General features: G+C 44.1%; 1 long non-coding RNA gene across 1 annotated transcript; it reads right to left on the minus strand.

Moving 5' to 3' along the window:
• Nucleotides 1–4,648: 4,648 nt before the first annotated feature.
• Nucleotides 4,649–13,296, minus strand: LOC127667835 (uncharacterized). The gene is made up of 3 exons (XR_007973946.1): nucleotides 13,196–13,296; nucleotides 8,270–8,377; nucleotides 4,649–4,873 (listed from the first exon to the last, which is right to left on the minus strand). It is a non-coding gene; the product is annotated as an uncharacterized LOC127667835 (long non-coding RNA).
• Nucleotides 13,297–15,935: the final 2,639 nt, after the last annotated feature.

Here is a 15,935-nt window from a genome sequence, read left to right on the forward strand (position 1 = left end):
ATGCCTGGAATTTCATACCTTGGGAATTAGAGGTAGGAGGACGAGAGGTTATAATCAAGGGCATTTTGATTATGTGAGAGCCTGCCTCAAACAAACAACCACATAGGCATGATTAGTGGGATCCACATTGGAGAACAGAGACTTAGAGTGTGTAGCATCAGAGCATCTGAGTGTAGTGAAAGACTGAGCCATGGCGGGCAGATCTGTGTGCACAGAAGGTCTGCGCACCATCTGTTAGGGAGCACAGACTTGCACATGAAATGTATCTTCATGGCCTCAGAGTGCAATGCTTTCAATATTTTTGAGAGAACTAGATGTCTTAAACAGATACTATAATTGTTCTCAAGAATCTATTATGTTGCTATGAAAGGACAATAGTAGTTTGATATATTAAGAATTTGGGTATAGATTAATGGAATGCTATTATAAGATTCTTTTATCTATTATTTACTTTATCCATTACTTGTGTGCATATGCATGTGGAGAGTGTATGTGTACTTGCATGAGTGCACTTGTACTCATGTGTGCATGTGGAAGTCAAAGGTCAACATTGAACATCCTCTTCCTCTGTTTCCCACCTTAGATTTTGAGTCTTCACCTCTCACTGAATCTGGAGCTTACTGGTTGGTTTGATGGTGGCAGGACTTCCAGGGCCCTGTGTGTCTCCTGCTCGCAGGGTGGGGATGACAGGTCCCACTGCTGTACCTGGCTTTTCGCATGGACGCTGGAGAATCACACTTAGGTCTTCATGCTTGTGTGGCAAGAATCTCACTTTATGAACACCCCCCCCCCAGACAATTCTTTTAATACTTTTTAAAGAAAATCTCTAAGATGTAACATTTTTAGAAAATTGAGAGTCAAAAACTTTCCATATTAATCACTAAGGACTTTACCACTGTAAAGATATGATCAGATAAGTTTACTAAATTGATGTTTGTTTGTCGAAGTTAAGGGTGGAGGAATCACCACAGGAGGAGTATAAGGGATAAATAAGGCCGGCATCACTGACTCGATTTAGGAAGTTGGAATTGTCTAGCCTGGGTGTAGACATTTTTGACTAGCTGCTGTTACGATCCTCAGTCACTTCGAGTCCTGGGAAGATGGAGAAAGTTAAAAGACAAGTTGTCCAGAAGACATTGCTGCTGATGGAGAGGTGGGGCTGGGGAGAAAGCCTGGGCGCCCACGGCCAATCAGAAGTACAGTTTGGCCTAAGCCTCTTGGTGGCTATCCTACATCGGAACTAAAGTGATCTTTGGCAATCTGTTCTTTGCTTCATCTTGTTTTTAATATTCAATCTCGTAGATCACTGTCCTCAATTATAAGTTTATTGAAAGTTTGCTCTGTGACATTTAAATTCTTGGAAAAAAAACCAAACACCTCCATGTGCGAAGGCACCTCACTCTGTAGTGCATTTCAAAGAGGAAAAGCGTGACATATGGAAGCCAATGAAAACTCCCCACCCAGAGAAGTGCCTCCGCCAGTCTGAAACTAAGTCATTCAGTAAGAACACTGGGAATGCATCATTTCAGGGGAACCAGAAACAGATTCAAGCATTATCAGTTTGAGATTTGATGAACTTTTTCTTCCATCAGATTACATTTTTGGTGATGAGCATGCAGGTCCAATTTAGATTTTCAAGTGAAAAGGTCAAATAAAACTGTCTGGAGACATTCTTGGCACTGTCGGGAGCATCAAGCGCCAACATTTTTCATGAGAAAAAGACAACCTGTTTTCTCAAGGTCTTTTTATTCCAGCTGGGGAAATTCAAAACCAGAGATTCTCAGTGAGTTTGGTTTTTGCTTTCTGATACAGGGTTGTGTAGCTGGTTGGCCTCAAACTCACTTATGTAGGAGAAGCTGGCCTTGAGTTTCTGACCTCACACTCACTTATGTAGCCCAGGTTGGCCTTGAGTTTCTGACATTCCTCCCTCAACTTCCTGAGTGCTGGGGCTTCTGGCATGGGCCTTTGGAAAGAAGGGAGATACTTTATTATTATTTTTTAAAAAGTTTATTTTTATTTTAAATTAGGTGTGCATATGCACATGCCCAATGACGTCAGAAGGGGTAATGTGTTCCATGGAGCTTGAGTACTTGTAACCTGTCTGACATGGGTGCTGGAAACCCACACTCAGACCCTTTGCAAGAGCAATGTGTACTCTTAACCCCCGAGCCATCTCTCCAGCCCCGCAGAGCTGATTGTTAGTGCCCCAGCGAGTAGAAGAGAAGCCAAACCCTAAAGGGCAGGCATCGGAGGGCAGAATGCTGGCGCTTGCAGCCTGCTGCCCCCTGGTTCTCTTTACTTGGTAGGAGAGAAAGATGAAGTATGTGCATTTGCGAGAGCAAGTGTGCGGTAGAGTAGAAAGTGTAAGTGTGTGTGCACGAGTAAGAGTGCACATGAGTGAGTGTGAGCAAAGTGTGAGTTTCAGTCTTTAAGGCAGGAAATTAAGGAGTACAGAAGCTCATTGGCTTTGTGTTTCTGATTTCATAAATGTTTATGGAAAGAGCAGTTACGTAAGCTGCCAAAGGTCACAGCAGATGGTTGGGGGATGGACTGCATTTTAAGTCCGTATCTACCTGATGCCAGAACCTACCTCATCAACTCTCACGTTTTCTCACACTATCGTAAATTACAGTTTTGGTCTTCTTCTATGAAGAAGCAAAAGTGTTTTCAAAAGATGGTCACCCTTTTAGACTAAAATGTTGGCTGCCTTATATACACAGTCTGCCCTCATAATTCTCCAGGGGTTTATTATGTGGAATTTGTAAAGAGTCAGAGATATAAGCAAAGTATAAATGTAAGGAATAAAATCCAAGAATGGTTGGTAGTATAGAAAAATTAGAATAATTATAATGACTAGCAGTAGGGTTAAACATAAGTTGAACAGTCCCAGACTATATCTTACATGGTGGGGTACTGCAAAGCTGGTAAGATAATTAATATGTAATGATAGAGAAGATGTTTGCATATGCTCATTAAGATTCATTATGAAACTAAAAATGTGTTATAAATTTGACATCCATTCTGGATAATTGCATGTGCATATTTAATGGAAATGAAGTAAACACCCATTTGTCTAGCATCCACTTGACTTATTAAAATAAGGGCAGGTTGAAGCTTTAAGAAGGGCCCCCTTCAGATTAGGGAGCATATAATCAGTGACTACAATAAAAGGCTTTCTTATAATTTATCACCAATTGCTCATTGTCATTCTTAATAAGCTTAGCAGTGTCAACTCCCTGTTGACATAAGCTCTGCAGTATGTGAATGCCCTGGAGAATAAAGTCACAATGGCATGAAGTCTGGGGCTGGAGAGATAGTTCAGCAGTTAAGTGCATTGCTTTCCCACAAGGCCTGAGTTTGATTTCCAGCACCCACACGGTGCCTCAAAACCATCTGTTGTTCCTATTTCAAAAGTCCCAGTGCCCTCTCCTGGCCACCTTGGGCACCAGACAAGCACATGAAGAACAGGCATACATGCAGCAAAACATGACACCCAGGCACATAAAATAAAATACAAAATGTAAAAATGCAAACCTTTCTAAAAACTAACCAAGAACCATATTGGAAGATGGAGGGCCTCTCTGTCTGTAGTGGCCACAGCTTATCAGAGAGCCAGGTGCTGACCTGGACTTCAGAAGATTTAGATAAACACTGGCTCACTCTCTGGACCACTTTATAATGCTTTTCTACTATTGAGGTGACGAGAGAGCTTATACTCGTGTGGCCTCTGTCCATTTGTACCTCATTAGATACAAAGCCAATGAAGATTTAAAGTCATTTCTTTAAAATAAAGTGCACATTAACATGGGGCTAAGGATATAGCCCCATGGAAAGGTTTTTCTCAGCATGTTCAAAGTACTGGATCCAGTCCCCAGCAGGGCCAACACAATGAAAATGGACAATAACATAAAATATATTCTAATGAAATATAATTGTATCCTCCCAAATGACAATAGTTGTGAAAATGGTATGGCTTTACATTTTGCTTTACCTTTCCTTCATTTATTATTAAGTGTGTGTGTGTGTGTGTGTGTGTGTGTGTGTGTGTACACATGTGCAGACATACACATAAGTACCACTGTATATATCAAGGTCAGATGACAACTTGTGAAAGCTAGCTCTTACCTTCTTCCCCCTATGGATTCTGGGGACTGCATATGAACTTAGGTTGTTAGACCTGGCAGAAGCACCGTGACCTTCTAGGCTCTCTCACCAGCCTTACATCTTGCATTTTTAATATCTTACATAGGAGATAGCTAGACTCTCCTACTTGTATCATCATGCTATCACAAGATACACAGCATCTGAGCAACAGCTTCGTACACTTGAAAGAGAATGGAGAGAGAAGACAGATAGGACCTTAGCACCAGCAACGCCATGTTGATGAAAGTTAAGGATGCCACACAGAACTGAGAAGTGACGAAGGAGTTGGGGAGGGAGCAAGTGCTTGTGATTGTAGCTGGATCAACATGGAAGAGATCTTTACATCGTCACCATCTTCACTGACATCTACTTGGGCTACTTTGAAAGCTTTGTGGTAGGAACAAGAAAATTGAAATTAATCGTTAGTCCCAGGCTATTATAAAATTGTGGAGCTAGCAATTTTCTTATGGATTGCTTTATTCATTCAATTTATTTAGTGTTTACATGTTCCAAGGAGCAAGAGAAGCTCTATCGACAGAGGATGAGAGAGGCAAACCTTCGGCTTATGGGAACTCTCAGCAGCGCGGGAGATTCCACTGAGCACATTCGCATGGAGTGAATCAATCTGGAAGGCCATGGAGGACAGAGCTATTAATGATGGCAGGTGGGTGAGGTCAGCTTGGCGGTTGGAGGAGAGATCTTTAAATGAAGTCCCAATATTCAGTGATACCTGAGCACAGAGAGAGTAAAACACACAGCTCTGGGGTTAATCCGGCAGGGTTTTTGTTTTGTTTTGTTGGCAGGGGTTGGGATGAGACGGAGACTTATTATGTAGACAAGGCTAACCTCAAACTCATAGAGATCTGCCTGCCTTTGCCTCTGCCTCCTGAGTGCTGGGAGTAATGGTTGTGTGCCACTATGCCCAGCTGATTCTGCAGGTTTGGGAAAGTGGGCAGGAACTATATTACAGGTCAATTTGAACACACACACACACACACACACACACACACACACACACACAGAACAAAGTCTCTCTCCTCTACAGCTGCGTCTTGTCATTGCTGGGCCTGACAAATGTAGCATCAGATGTCAGCTAACCTCTCTGATACCTCCAACAGACTCATCCTTTTCTGTATTTGTTTTCCTTTGTGACTCAATAACTAGGGTGAAGAGAAGGAGTAATTTAGATCATCACAACAGCTTTAAAACAAATACCGAGAACAACAGCTTTACTAGCTGAGATAACTAACATTAAAGATGTGACCAGACAACCTGTGTACCAGCACCACCTGAAGGGGTGAGGAGACCACACAGGCTGTGATACTCTCCAGAGCCCTGGGTTGCTAGAAAAGCAGGTTGGGGTACTTGCTGTTGGTTTCAAAGTACTGGAATACTTTTCTTTTTTTTCCCTCTCTCTGTTTTTAAAGACCATCCTGCTGACTTGAGGGCAGGAGCTGTAGATTTAAATTCATAATTGGTTCCAGGATATAATTAACATTCCTTTGGTGAGCACCTCCTGGGCACCTAATCCGGCAGCCCCTAGCCAAGCTCACCTATACTCTGAGGAGTAGTTTTAGACCTTTAAGGTGATGGGTAAATGTCAGCCTGCAGTGTATGCCTTGCTGCTGGGATGCAGAAGTGCTGCGGGCGGGCCACTTAGGGACGGCAGAGCCAAGCCCAAGACAGGCGGGCCCAGTCTCCTGGTTTTCAGTCTCCTGTGTCCCCAGACACATTGGGGACCCAGAGGAGTTGAGAAGGTCGTCTGAGAACCTTAGCTTCTTCTATGCACCAGGTAGTTAGGGGATGGCAGGGCCTTGGACTGGGCAGAGTTCAGTTTGTTTCCCAGTGAGGACCGAGAGCGCAGAGGGATTGGAGGAGAGAAGGTCTTCTCCGAGAGATTTAGGCTGGTTACTATGAAGCCCCGCCCCCTCCAGTCACTGATGGAGCTGGTTCTTGCTTGTCCAAACTCATGGCAGATGTAACGTGTATGTCTTGCATATGTCTTACTCAGGACGAACCAGGAAAAGATGCCTAGGAAGAGAAGCTCATTGGTTGACCACTCAGGGCCTATCTAAATACCTAATTAGCATGGAGAATCTAGGTTTTTATGCTATGTGACCAGTTGTCATGGTCCTCTCAGTGAGGTGTCTTGGTCGTGTGTTCCAGAACAGGTAGAATTTGGCCAGGGGCTGGTTCCAAGACCTGCTCTTCTCAATTATGGGATTTATCAGGGTTTTTGAACCTTACAGTGCTTCTGTCTGGTGGCATAGCCCACTTGCCCCAATCTCTGGCAGAGGCTCCGCCTTCTTTGGAGCTGGCAGGGCTGTGCTGCCCTCTTTACATCTTCCATGGATGAAGAAGAAAGGTGATTTCACAGCTTTAAGGAGTGAAAACGTGAATTCTGTTTTTGAGGCTTCAAGAAGTTAGGTGTGTGAGATGACAAAAGGAATCTATATTGCATAGTACTTTATGTGGACCAACTCGAGGTATTCTTTCCCAATGCAAGGCTCCGCCAAAAACAAAACAAACAAAAAACAAACAAAAAACCAAAAAAACTCTTGGCACCCTGCTTGGCTTCAAACTAACTCTGGCAACTGGTGTCCCTCCTCATTGTCCGGCTTCAGCGTCCTCTGCAGCTGACCTGCACTGAGCTGCAGGCACTCACAGGAACTCCACTCCACAGCTCTCAATTGACTCACCAACCCTCTATCTGCACTGCTCTGAGGCAGCCCAGCTACCTGCGCTTTCCCATGAGAACGGGGCATTTCCTATCCTGTCAAACCTTCCTCTGACCCATCACTTTGTCTACCCCTCAACTAGACATCACTTTCAAACATGGCTACTTCCTTTTACAAACTAACTTTAACTTCATTGCTTTGGATTAAAGGTCTGTAGTAAAAGCATGTCTGTATTCCAGACAGAAAGATTAAAGGTGTGTGGCCTGTCTGAATTCCAGCTGGATTACACAGACCTAGAAGGTCTTAGGATAGGATCCCTTGCAAGAACAGCCATGTTGCTGGATTAAAATTACTGTAGAGAATGATAGTAGATTTTTGTTTGTTTATTTGTAATCTGAATTTAAAGTCTTCATATACATCGTGCAGGACCTTTAGGGAAAACCACCATCACTTTGTGTCTTCCATGTCACAAGCACATAAACTTGTAGAGTCTCAGTGCTGTATAGCACTGTCTTTCAAACCAAACCACCACCATCTTCAGTTCAGCTGCAAAAGACCATCACAGCTCGGTGCTGGTTGATACTTCCTCAGAGAAGGGCGGGGAAAAGTCATGGGCGCTCCCCAGAGCGTCCGGCCACCTCTTCCAACCAGTCCTATGCAGTTCTGCCTAATGGCACGAGGAGCTGGGGTTCAGGGACAGGCTAGCATCCATGCTGAGGGAGACTGAGGGAAGGGGCTCTATCTGCACAGGCTTCGGGAAGTCAGCATCTGTCCTGGGAGCGGCCTTCCCGTGGGTTGCTTAGGAAACCGCCTCATAGTGCTTCTGTGGGCTTAACAAGTTCATTGGTCCCTAGGGTGAACATTAGTAGAATCATGGAACTTGAGTTTGTCATTGAGACCTTAGGATGAGGGGGTAGATACTGTTTAGTTCCTCACAGTGAAAATTCTCTCAGCACAGAATGTCTTTTCTTTTTGGCATAAAGACTACAGCTTGAGTCAAAACTGTCTCCCAATTATACTATGTTCAAATATGACACAAGTTATAAAAGTAATGGTATTATGAGAAGAATGATAGTCAGAGGTAAGGGGATCTTAGCTCTTATGTAATCCCAAACTTCTCCAAGTGCAGTCATGTCTCCTAAAGAGTTTCTTACTTATTACAAATACACTATTGGCTTCACCTCAAAGCTAAATCAATTTAAGACTCTAAGGGTGAATAGAAGAATCTACATTTTAAGTTCCTTAAATAGATAATCACATTAAGATTTGGGAGGTAGCCACTTGGCACCAGGTGGGCCTGCAGAGCACACCCGATATGACCCCCCACCTGGAGCCACTTGGAAGACACCCAGAAGCTCTGGGCATCACTAAGGTGAGCAAGTAAGTGGTGGAAAGATGGAAGAAAAGGAGAAGCAGAATGTGCTCAATGAAGAGACGGAACTACAGACCTTGGGGTAGTGAGGAACCACCTGATGTGAGGAGCTGGCGATGCCACCTGAGGCCATGGTGAGGTCTTGGCTGTGCTGCCACCAAAGGCCACATCTGAGTCCATGGCCCTGCAGCAGAGAGGGGTCTGTTAGCACAAAATGCCATGCAGATGCCTCTGATCTGGGCTGCGACCTGGGGCTATGCTGGTGTCTGAGTGCTGTGCAGAGCTGGCCCTGTCCCTCCCCAGTGAAGGCACTCAGGAGAATGGGCCCTACACCTCGCCTGGGCAGCACAGCAGAGCTGGTGGCATAGGAATGGGTGAGCTAGCCCTAACAGTGTGAACATGGGAGAGCTGTCAGGCTCACCAGACCCAGATCCAGGGCTTTGAGTTGGCACAGTCCAACAGCTACCCCATCTATGATCTGCCGAAACACGATGCCCCGCCCCCCAATGTCGATCCAGCATTGATAGGGTATCAGAAGCCAGAGGCCTCAAGCCAGACCAGAGACTCACTGCAATGAACATTTGCAAGTAAAGCTGTTTGGGCAAAAGGGTGCACTGTGGGGGCACACTGCCACACTACAGCTTCTAGGGTGAGATTTGTTTGTTGTTTTCTTTTGTGGAGGAGGTTACAAGGGCAGATATGGAGGGGCAGGGAGACAGTGGGATTGGGGTGCAGGATGTGAAATTCACATTTGGCAACTATGAGTACATCTGGTCAGATTTCTTCATATGACACCGATGACTTAATAAGAGAAATCAAACGATTTGGTCAAAGTGGTGTAGCCGGTGAGAGGCAGAAGTCAGGTTTAGACTCAAAACTTGGTTCCCAGGCTACAAGGTTTTCAAGTATAAGTAGTTTGTATTCATTTCTAAGTCTCTGGAGACCCCAATGAAATAGAAATTTATTTGAGTTCTTTGTTTCTTTATACTCCTTACTGACTTAATACCAATAATTTCCCCTTAATGGGCTCCCAACACTCGCTAAGTGACCTGCTTCTTTGGGGAAATTTGTGAAGGAGCTTATGGACAAAGATATTTTGTTATGTTGTTACTGTCTTAACTCTTTTTTAACAAGCACATTCACTAATTTTTCTCAAATCATAAGACATAATAAAAAGCAAGTGGAAAAGTCTGCTACTAGTATTCATCAGGAGTATTCAACTCTGCAACCAGGTACCATATGGTACCCCTACCTTGTTCAGCATGTGACCTAACAATTTATTGCTAGGTGTCTTGGCAGCAAGCTGTGTGAGCTGAGGTGGAGTCTCATTGAGTTAATTAATGTGGTGGCAGCTTGGAATGCTGTCCAGCTGCCAGTGAGAATTATGTTTGTTTGCCTTTGGCCCAAGTGTGAAATGGCTGGCTGTTGATTTCAGAAGTGTGAGTGTACATTTTTATATCTCACACAAATGAATACATTTTTTGTACCTTACACATTTGCGGAAACGCTGGACTTTATTGGGTAATGTAATGTTATGTGCCACTTGTGTGGCAGAAGGAGAAAGGTGGAATTTTGCCCCAGAGGTTGACTTTGCATCTGTACAAGAAAGCAAAAACAGGTGGTATATAAACCCATGAGCAGGTAAATAAGCCATTTGAAATTAGTTCATCTGGCCTAATGTTTTAAAGACTAACATTAAAAGCAACTTTTCTGAATTAAAAGAACCCAACTCTAGCAATGATGAGATAATTGTGAACACATAGTTAGCCTTGGTTACTTTGTTATTTTACTTTATTGGATATGGTTATTTCAAATACAACTAAGGCATTTTGTGCTCAAGTTTCACATAAAAAAAGCACATTCACACAAATCACCTGGTAAATGTTATTGTATTCTGCACACTTTAGTGTTAGTATGAGCTTGGCTGTTCAGAGCAAAAAAGTATCAGGGTTGTTTAAGATGGTATTGCTCTTAGAGTAAAGAATAAATTAGACATTAATATAATATACACCAGTGGGTATCAGGCCAAATTTATAAGAGATAGCTGCTGTAACTTCTAGAACTTACTTGTTACTACTATAGGCCAATTTAACAAATTTAATCTGGTGTCAGGTTTTTCCATTAAAAATTCTAATATCTATAGGTATGCCTATAAATAAATAATAACTATGGAAGAAAATCTTACATCTAGAAGAAAATCAACTATGGAAGAAAATTGCCCTGATTTTTTTTCATTGTAACTTTCTTTTACTTTAAAAAATAACCCCAAGTCCAATTCACTTGATTCTATATATGGCAGCCTACCAGTGGCCACACCCCCAAAGGAGAGTGACTTTCCCTCCCTAGACGGTGATCAACTAGCAATAGTCTCTGGCAAGGCTGAGGACTCAAGGGCCCACCCCAACCATGCTAGACCAGATCTTGTTTGGATCTTGTGTGGGGAGCTACAGCTCTTGTGAGTTGACGTGTGCTGTGTCACATCCAGGTGTCAGGATTCACAGCTTCCCCTCTCCACTCCATCCCCCCCTCCACTCCATCCTCCCACTCTCCATTCCATCCCTCCCCCTCTCCATTCCATCCCCTCCACTCCATCCCCCCCACTCTCCACTCCATCCCCCCCACTCCATTCCCCCCACTCCATCCCCCCACTCTCCACTCCATCCCCCCTCCACTGCATCCCCCCCACTCTCCACTCCATCCCTCCCCCTCTCCACTCCATCCCTCCCCCTCTCCACTCCATCCCCCCCCTCTCCACTCCATCCCCCTCTCCACTCCATCCCTCCCCCTCTCCACTCCATCCCCCCCTCTCCACTCCATCCCCCCACTCCATTCCATCCCTCCCCCTCTCCACTCCATCCCCCCACTCCATCCCTCTCCCCATCCCCCCCACTCTCCACTCCATCCCTCCCCCTCTCCACTCCATCCCCCCACTCTCCACTCCATCCCTCCCCCTCTCCACTCCATCCCCCCACTCCATCCCCCCACTCTCCACTCCATCTCCCCTCTCCACTCCATCTCCCCTCTCCACTCCATCCCCCCCTCTCCACTCCATCCCCCTCCACTCCATCCCCCCACTCTCCCCCAGCCAGCGGTTTGCATTCTCAGAGATGTTCTCTGAGCCACACATTAGGGTGGCTGATACTGACAAGTGATCCAGGGTCCACACTTTGGCTGGTTAGGAGTTTCTGCTTTAAACAGCATCTCTAACCAAATCCATGGGTAGAAAGACAAACTCTCAGAAGGCAGCTTGGCAGCCTGACCATTGAGCAGAACGAAACAATGGGGTCCCCCACTTTAGGGCTTTTGCCACATACACTTTATGATATTAATGGATTACATGCTTTTCATGGGCGCTAAACTTAGAAAAGGTTTTGTTTTAGCAAAATCAGCACCATTTAGTAAACAATAAGATATCCTAAAAAATTCTAACATCAGGAGGTTAAGAAACACTATGTTATAGGTTTTCAAAATATATGGAACTCTTGTTATTCTACATTGAAAAGTAGTACATCAACAAAGGTCAGTATAAATAAGCAGACTGTGGTACAGTTACTAAGTTCTTACCAGTTTACTTTGCAGCTAGGCTTCTGTTGATTATAGATTAGCTCATAAATTGAAGTCTTCGATTAATTTTGAACTAATTTTTGCTTACACTATCTTACGAGTATAAGTCATTTCTTTTGCAAGTAGATATCCAGTTTTCTTAGTAACATCTATTTTCAATCATTAGTAACAGCTGTTTCCCAGCTGGCCAGAATGTCTATGGTCGGTGGAGAACAGGCTCTTGACTCTCATTGTTACTCTGTACTTGGTATGTCAGTCCATAATTGTGGGAATATTATCATTTTGATTATTGACACTCTATGGTAACTTTTTAATCTTTTGAGGTAGAGTTTCACTTTGTAGCCCAAGCTGGTCTTGAACTTGCAATCCTCTTGCATTAGACTCCTAAGCAAAGGCACGTGCCATTGAACCTGGCTTATAATAATGCCTTGACCAGCACAGCTCCAGAGATGGATGTGTCTGGGGCAGGGAGGAAGTGAAGGAATGACAGAGAAAAATTGGTTCCCAATGAGCTTCTGTGTGGTTATTGAAATGGCCCTGCAAACCTAGGAAGGCTTTGGTATAAACAGAGAAGGCAGCCAAGCATGCCTGTGGAGGGATGAGGCTGCCACAAAAGAGCTCATTGTTTGTTTGTTTTCAATGCTGTAACGCTTTAAGTGACTGGGCAGTGGTGGCACACACTTGGGAGGCAGAGGCAGGAGGATTTCTGAGTTCAAGGCTAGCCTGGTCTACAGAGTGAGTTCCAGGACAGCCAGGGCTACACAGAGAAACTCTGTCTTGAAAAACCATAATAAAATAAAATAAAAATAATAAAAATAAACGTAAAAGCAAAGCTTTAAGTGCTCCTTGGTGACTGGTCAGAGAGCTGCCTGCTGGGCCCGAACTTTTTCATTGAGCAGCATGCCACACCCTCCAAGGCCTGCTTCTGATGCCCTCGGTTGTCAGGGCAATCAGTTCTGTCCGTTATTACTGCCTGCCTCAGGTTTGTCCTGGAGCTGTGCTGGACAAAGCAATTTATAAACCAGGTGTGATGGCCCGTGCCAAGTGGGTGCTGCCTAGTCCCCGCTTCCCCCACGCCTGCCAGACACTGCCCAGAGCTGCTTGTTGTTGTTTGCTTTTTCTGGTTTTTTTTTCCCCCCAAATGTAACGGTAGAATAGTTAAAATAAAGGAAAAAATGGGAACACTCTGGGTACGGGTTGGGGACTCGGCCATGTATCTACCCCTCGGTACCCCCTTTCCCCCAAGTGGTTGAATTCATTGTCCTTTTCCTACAAAGCAAGAGCAGGCCTCTGAAACATAGCTCAAGAACCAACAAACTCCAATGCCTTCGCTGAACTTCCCATATTTCCCCAATCTCTCCAAGGAGGAGCGAGTGAACTCTCCACCTACAGAGTTGCTTTTCCCTTTCCTTCATTATTATCCTTTATTATTACTTACCTTCTCGCAGAGGTCACCTCATCTAACAGAAGTCAGGGGCTGTGTTCCTGTCCTTGTTTGAGTGTCACCCTGTGAATCCTGCATAGCTCCAGGGACCTGCTGTGGCTAGAGACGGGGGAGGGGGGGATCAGGTGGACTGGTCTCTCTGGTGGAGAAACCGCAGCTCCCTGGAGTTTCTCAGGTTTATTATATACTGGGGAACAGAGAGTCTGGGTTATTGTATATAGCTGAACAAAGCAATAGGATTATTACATAGAGATAAACAGGAGGCAGAGTTATTATATACAGCTAAACAAGGATGTGGGCTTAGCTAATCGCAGAAGAAACAATATCTTCAGGGAAGCAGTTTTCAGATCTGAAGTATCCCTCAGAGAGAAAACTCTGGTAGGCATTTTCTGCACACATTATCAGCATCCACATATGGACCAAAGGAAGGCTTTGCCACTTCCCCATGAGTCTGTGAGGTAGCAGGAGGCTTTTCCATGTCCCCATGGGTCTGAGGTGGCATTCAAGTCAACAGCACACATTCACATAGGACTTCACTCAGAGCTTTCTCTCCTCCCCCACACTGCAAGCAATGAAAACAGGTGGTAGAACTCTCTGGCCTGCAGCTCTCTGGAGATCTCATAGGATAACTGTTTGGTTTTGTAAGCAACAAAAGCACTTTTAGGACTTGTGTGTCTATTTTACAGAAAGGGGATAAAAGTCAGGCCTGGAGCACCCTCCCACTAAGGTGACCCTCTTCTCTCCTCTCTTCAGTCCTGAGGTAACCGTCTTGCTATGAATCCCAGCATGTCTAGGAATTGGCTGAATTTCACAGAATGGCTCCCATGCCCAATGAATATACTTCTGAATTGCTTTGCATTGTATTGCCACCTTAACAATATTAACAATATGAAGCCCTACCATTCAAGAATACTTGCTTTACTTTCTTTTTTAAAAATAAAGTTTACTCATTATTATTTATGTATTTATGTATTTATTTATTGCGTGTGCATGCATCAAGAGCATCTGTGCCTTAGCTTTCCACCTCAGTTAACCCTCTGTGTAAGAAGCCCACAGGCACACCCAAAGATGTATTCCCTAATGCCTTAGCTTAACTGTTCCTTAATCAAATTGAGTTGGAGACAGGAAGTGCGCATCACAAGTCCATCCCTGGTTAAAATGGCACCAAGCACATCAGTTTCTTTCTCATTTTGAAAACATTAAGCACACATTGCCGGCATTCAGCATGGCATTCCCACACATGAATGACGCTGTGTCCTTACTCTGCTCCCTGCCCTGTCCTGCCGCTCGGAGGACAGCCGCGGCTCCATTCCTAGCCTCCAAATGGCTCTGCCTTTACTTCCTTGTCCCGTGTATTCCATCTCCCTTTGTTTGAGTCTCCTCCCTTGACTTCTTCCTTCCTGTCTTGGTCCCCTTTCTACTTTTGAGATCCTTCTCCCTCCTAGATTCTCCGAGGGAAAACAGGTATGTCTTTCTGAGTCTAGCTTAATTCACCTAACATAATGTTCTCCAGGTCTGTTTTTCTGAAAATATTATACCATTTTTGCTTATAGATGCCAAAAAGAAAACAATCTGATGATAACAGACAGCCGGCCTGGTTCCGTTTCTTAGTCTTTGTGAGCAGCACATCAGCAAGCAGGAAGGCATGTGTACTTCCTGGGTATGTCGGTTTAGATTCTGCAGCTCTATACCTACAAGTGATAAAACTGTGTTGTACGATAGTTCTAATTTTAGTTGTTTAGAAACTTACATATTGACTTCTATAGTGGTTGCATCAATTATCTTTCTACCAACAATGGAAAAGGGTTTCTCTTTCTTCACACTTTTGCTAGTATTTACTGTCATTTGCTTTCTTGTTGTTAGCAGTTTTGACTATGATTAGAAGTTCTCTCAAAGTAGGTGTGTGTGTATGTGTGTGTGTAGTGTGTGTATATATTATGCATGTTTATGTGCTTATGCGGGCATGTGCACATGTATGCAGGTACACATAGAAGACAGGGGCTTATGTTGAATATCTTCCTCCTTTGCTGTCTGTGATGGCTATTCTTGGTTGTCAACTTGATACACCTTTAAACTAGATATTAAATTGGGAAGACATCTTGAATCTGGGCCACACCTTCTGCTGGCAGCCTCTGTAAGGATCTGAAAGCAGGAAGCTTTTGCTCTTTGCCTGCTTGCTCTTACTTTGCTAACAATTCCAATTCCTGCACTGCCATTTATTGGGAACTGTAGCACTCACTGAAGACCAGCTGAGACATCCAGCCTCATGGCCTGAGCACCTACTGGATTCTTGGACTTTTCACTCGTAGTCAGCCATTGTTCCATTAGATGGACTGCTGTTTGAAAGTCATATACTCACAAATTTTTGCATAATTTCTTACACAATATTTTAAGGACTGGGGCTAATGGTATCACTTCCTGGGGCAGGGGAGATTAACCCTTGAGAATCTTAATGTACCACAAAATGGTACCAGGAGTGGTTCTAGAGCAAGAGAAGTCTAAGTGTCTGGAATAGGCTTTTTTTTTTGCTAGCACCCACAATGTGAGCTATTATACAAACTCAAAGAGATAAATACGTTTGATTATCTTGATTCACCAATTGTGGGTGGCAGTGGGTTTATTGCCTCTGATTATGAAACTTGATAACATTGGGAAAAACACGGGAAATGCTGCTGGTTGGTTGCTCTTAGTGTTTCTGGAGGATTAATGTACTAACAAGATTGACTGTCTCCAG

The sequence above is a fragment of the Apodemus sylvaticus genome, chromosome 17, assembly GCF_947179515.1.
Source record: "Apodemus sylvaticus chromosome 17, mApoSyl1.1, whole genome shotgun sequence".
In the NCBI taxonomy this organism is placed as follows: domain Eukaryota; kingdom Metazoa; phylum Chordata; class Mammalia; order Rodentia; family Muridae; genus Apodemus; species Apodemus sylvaticus.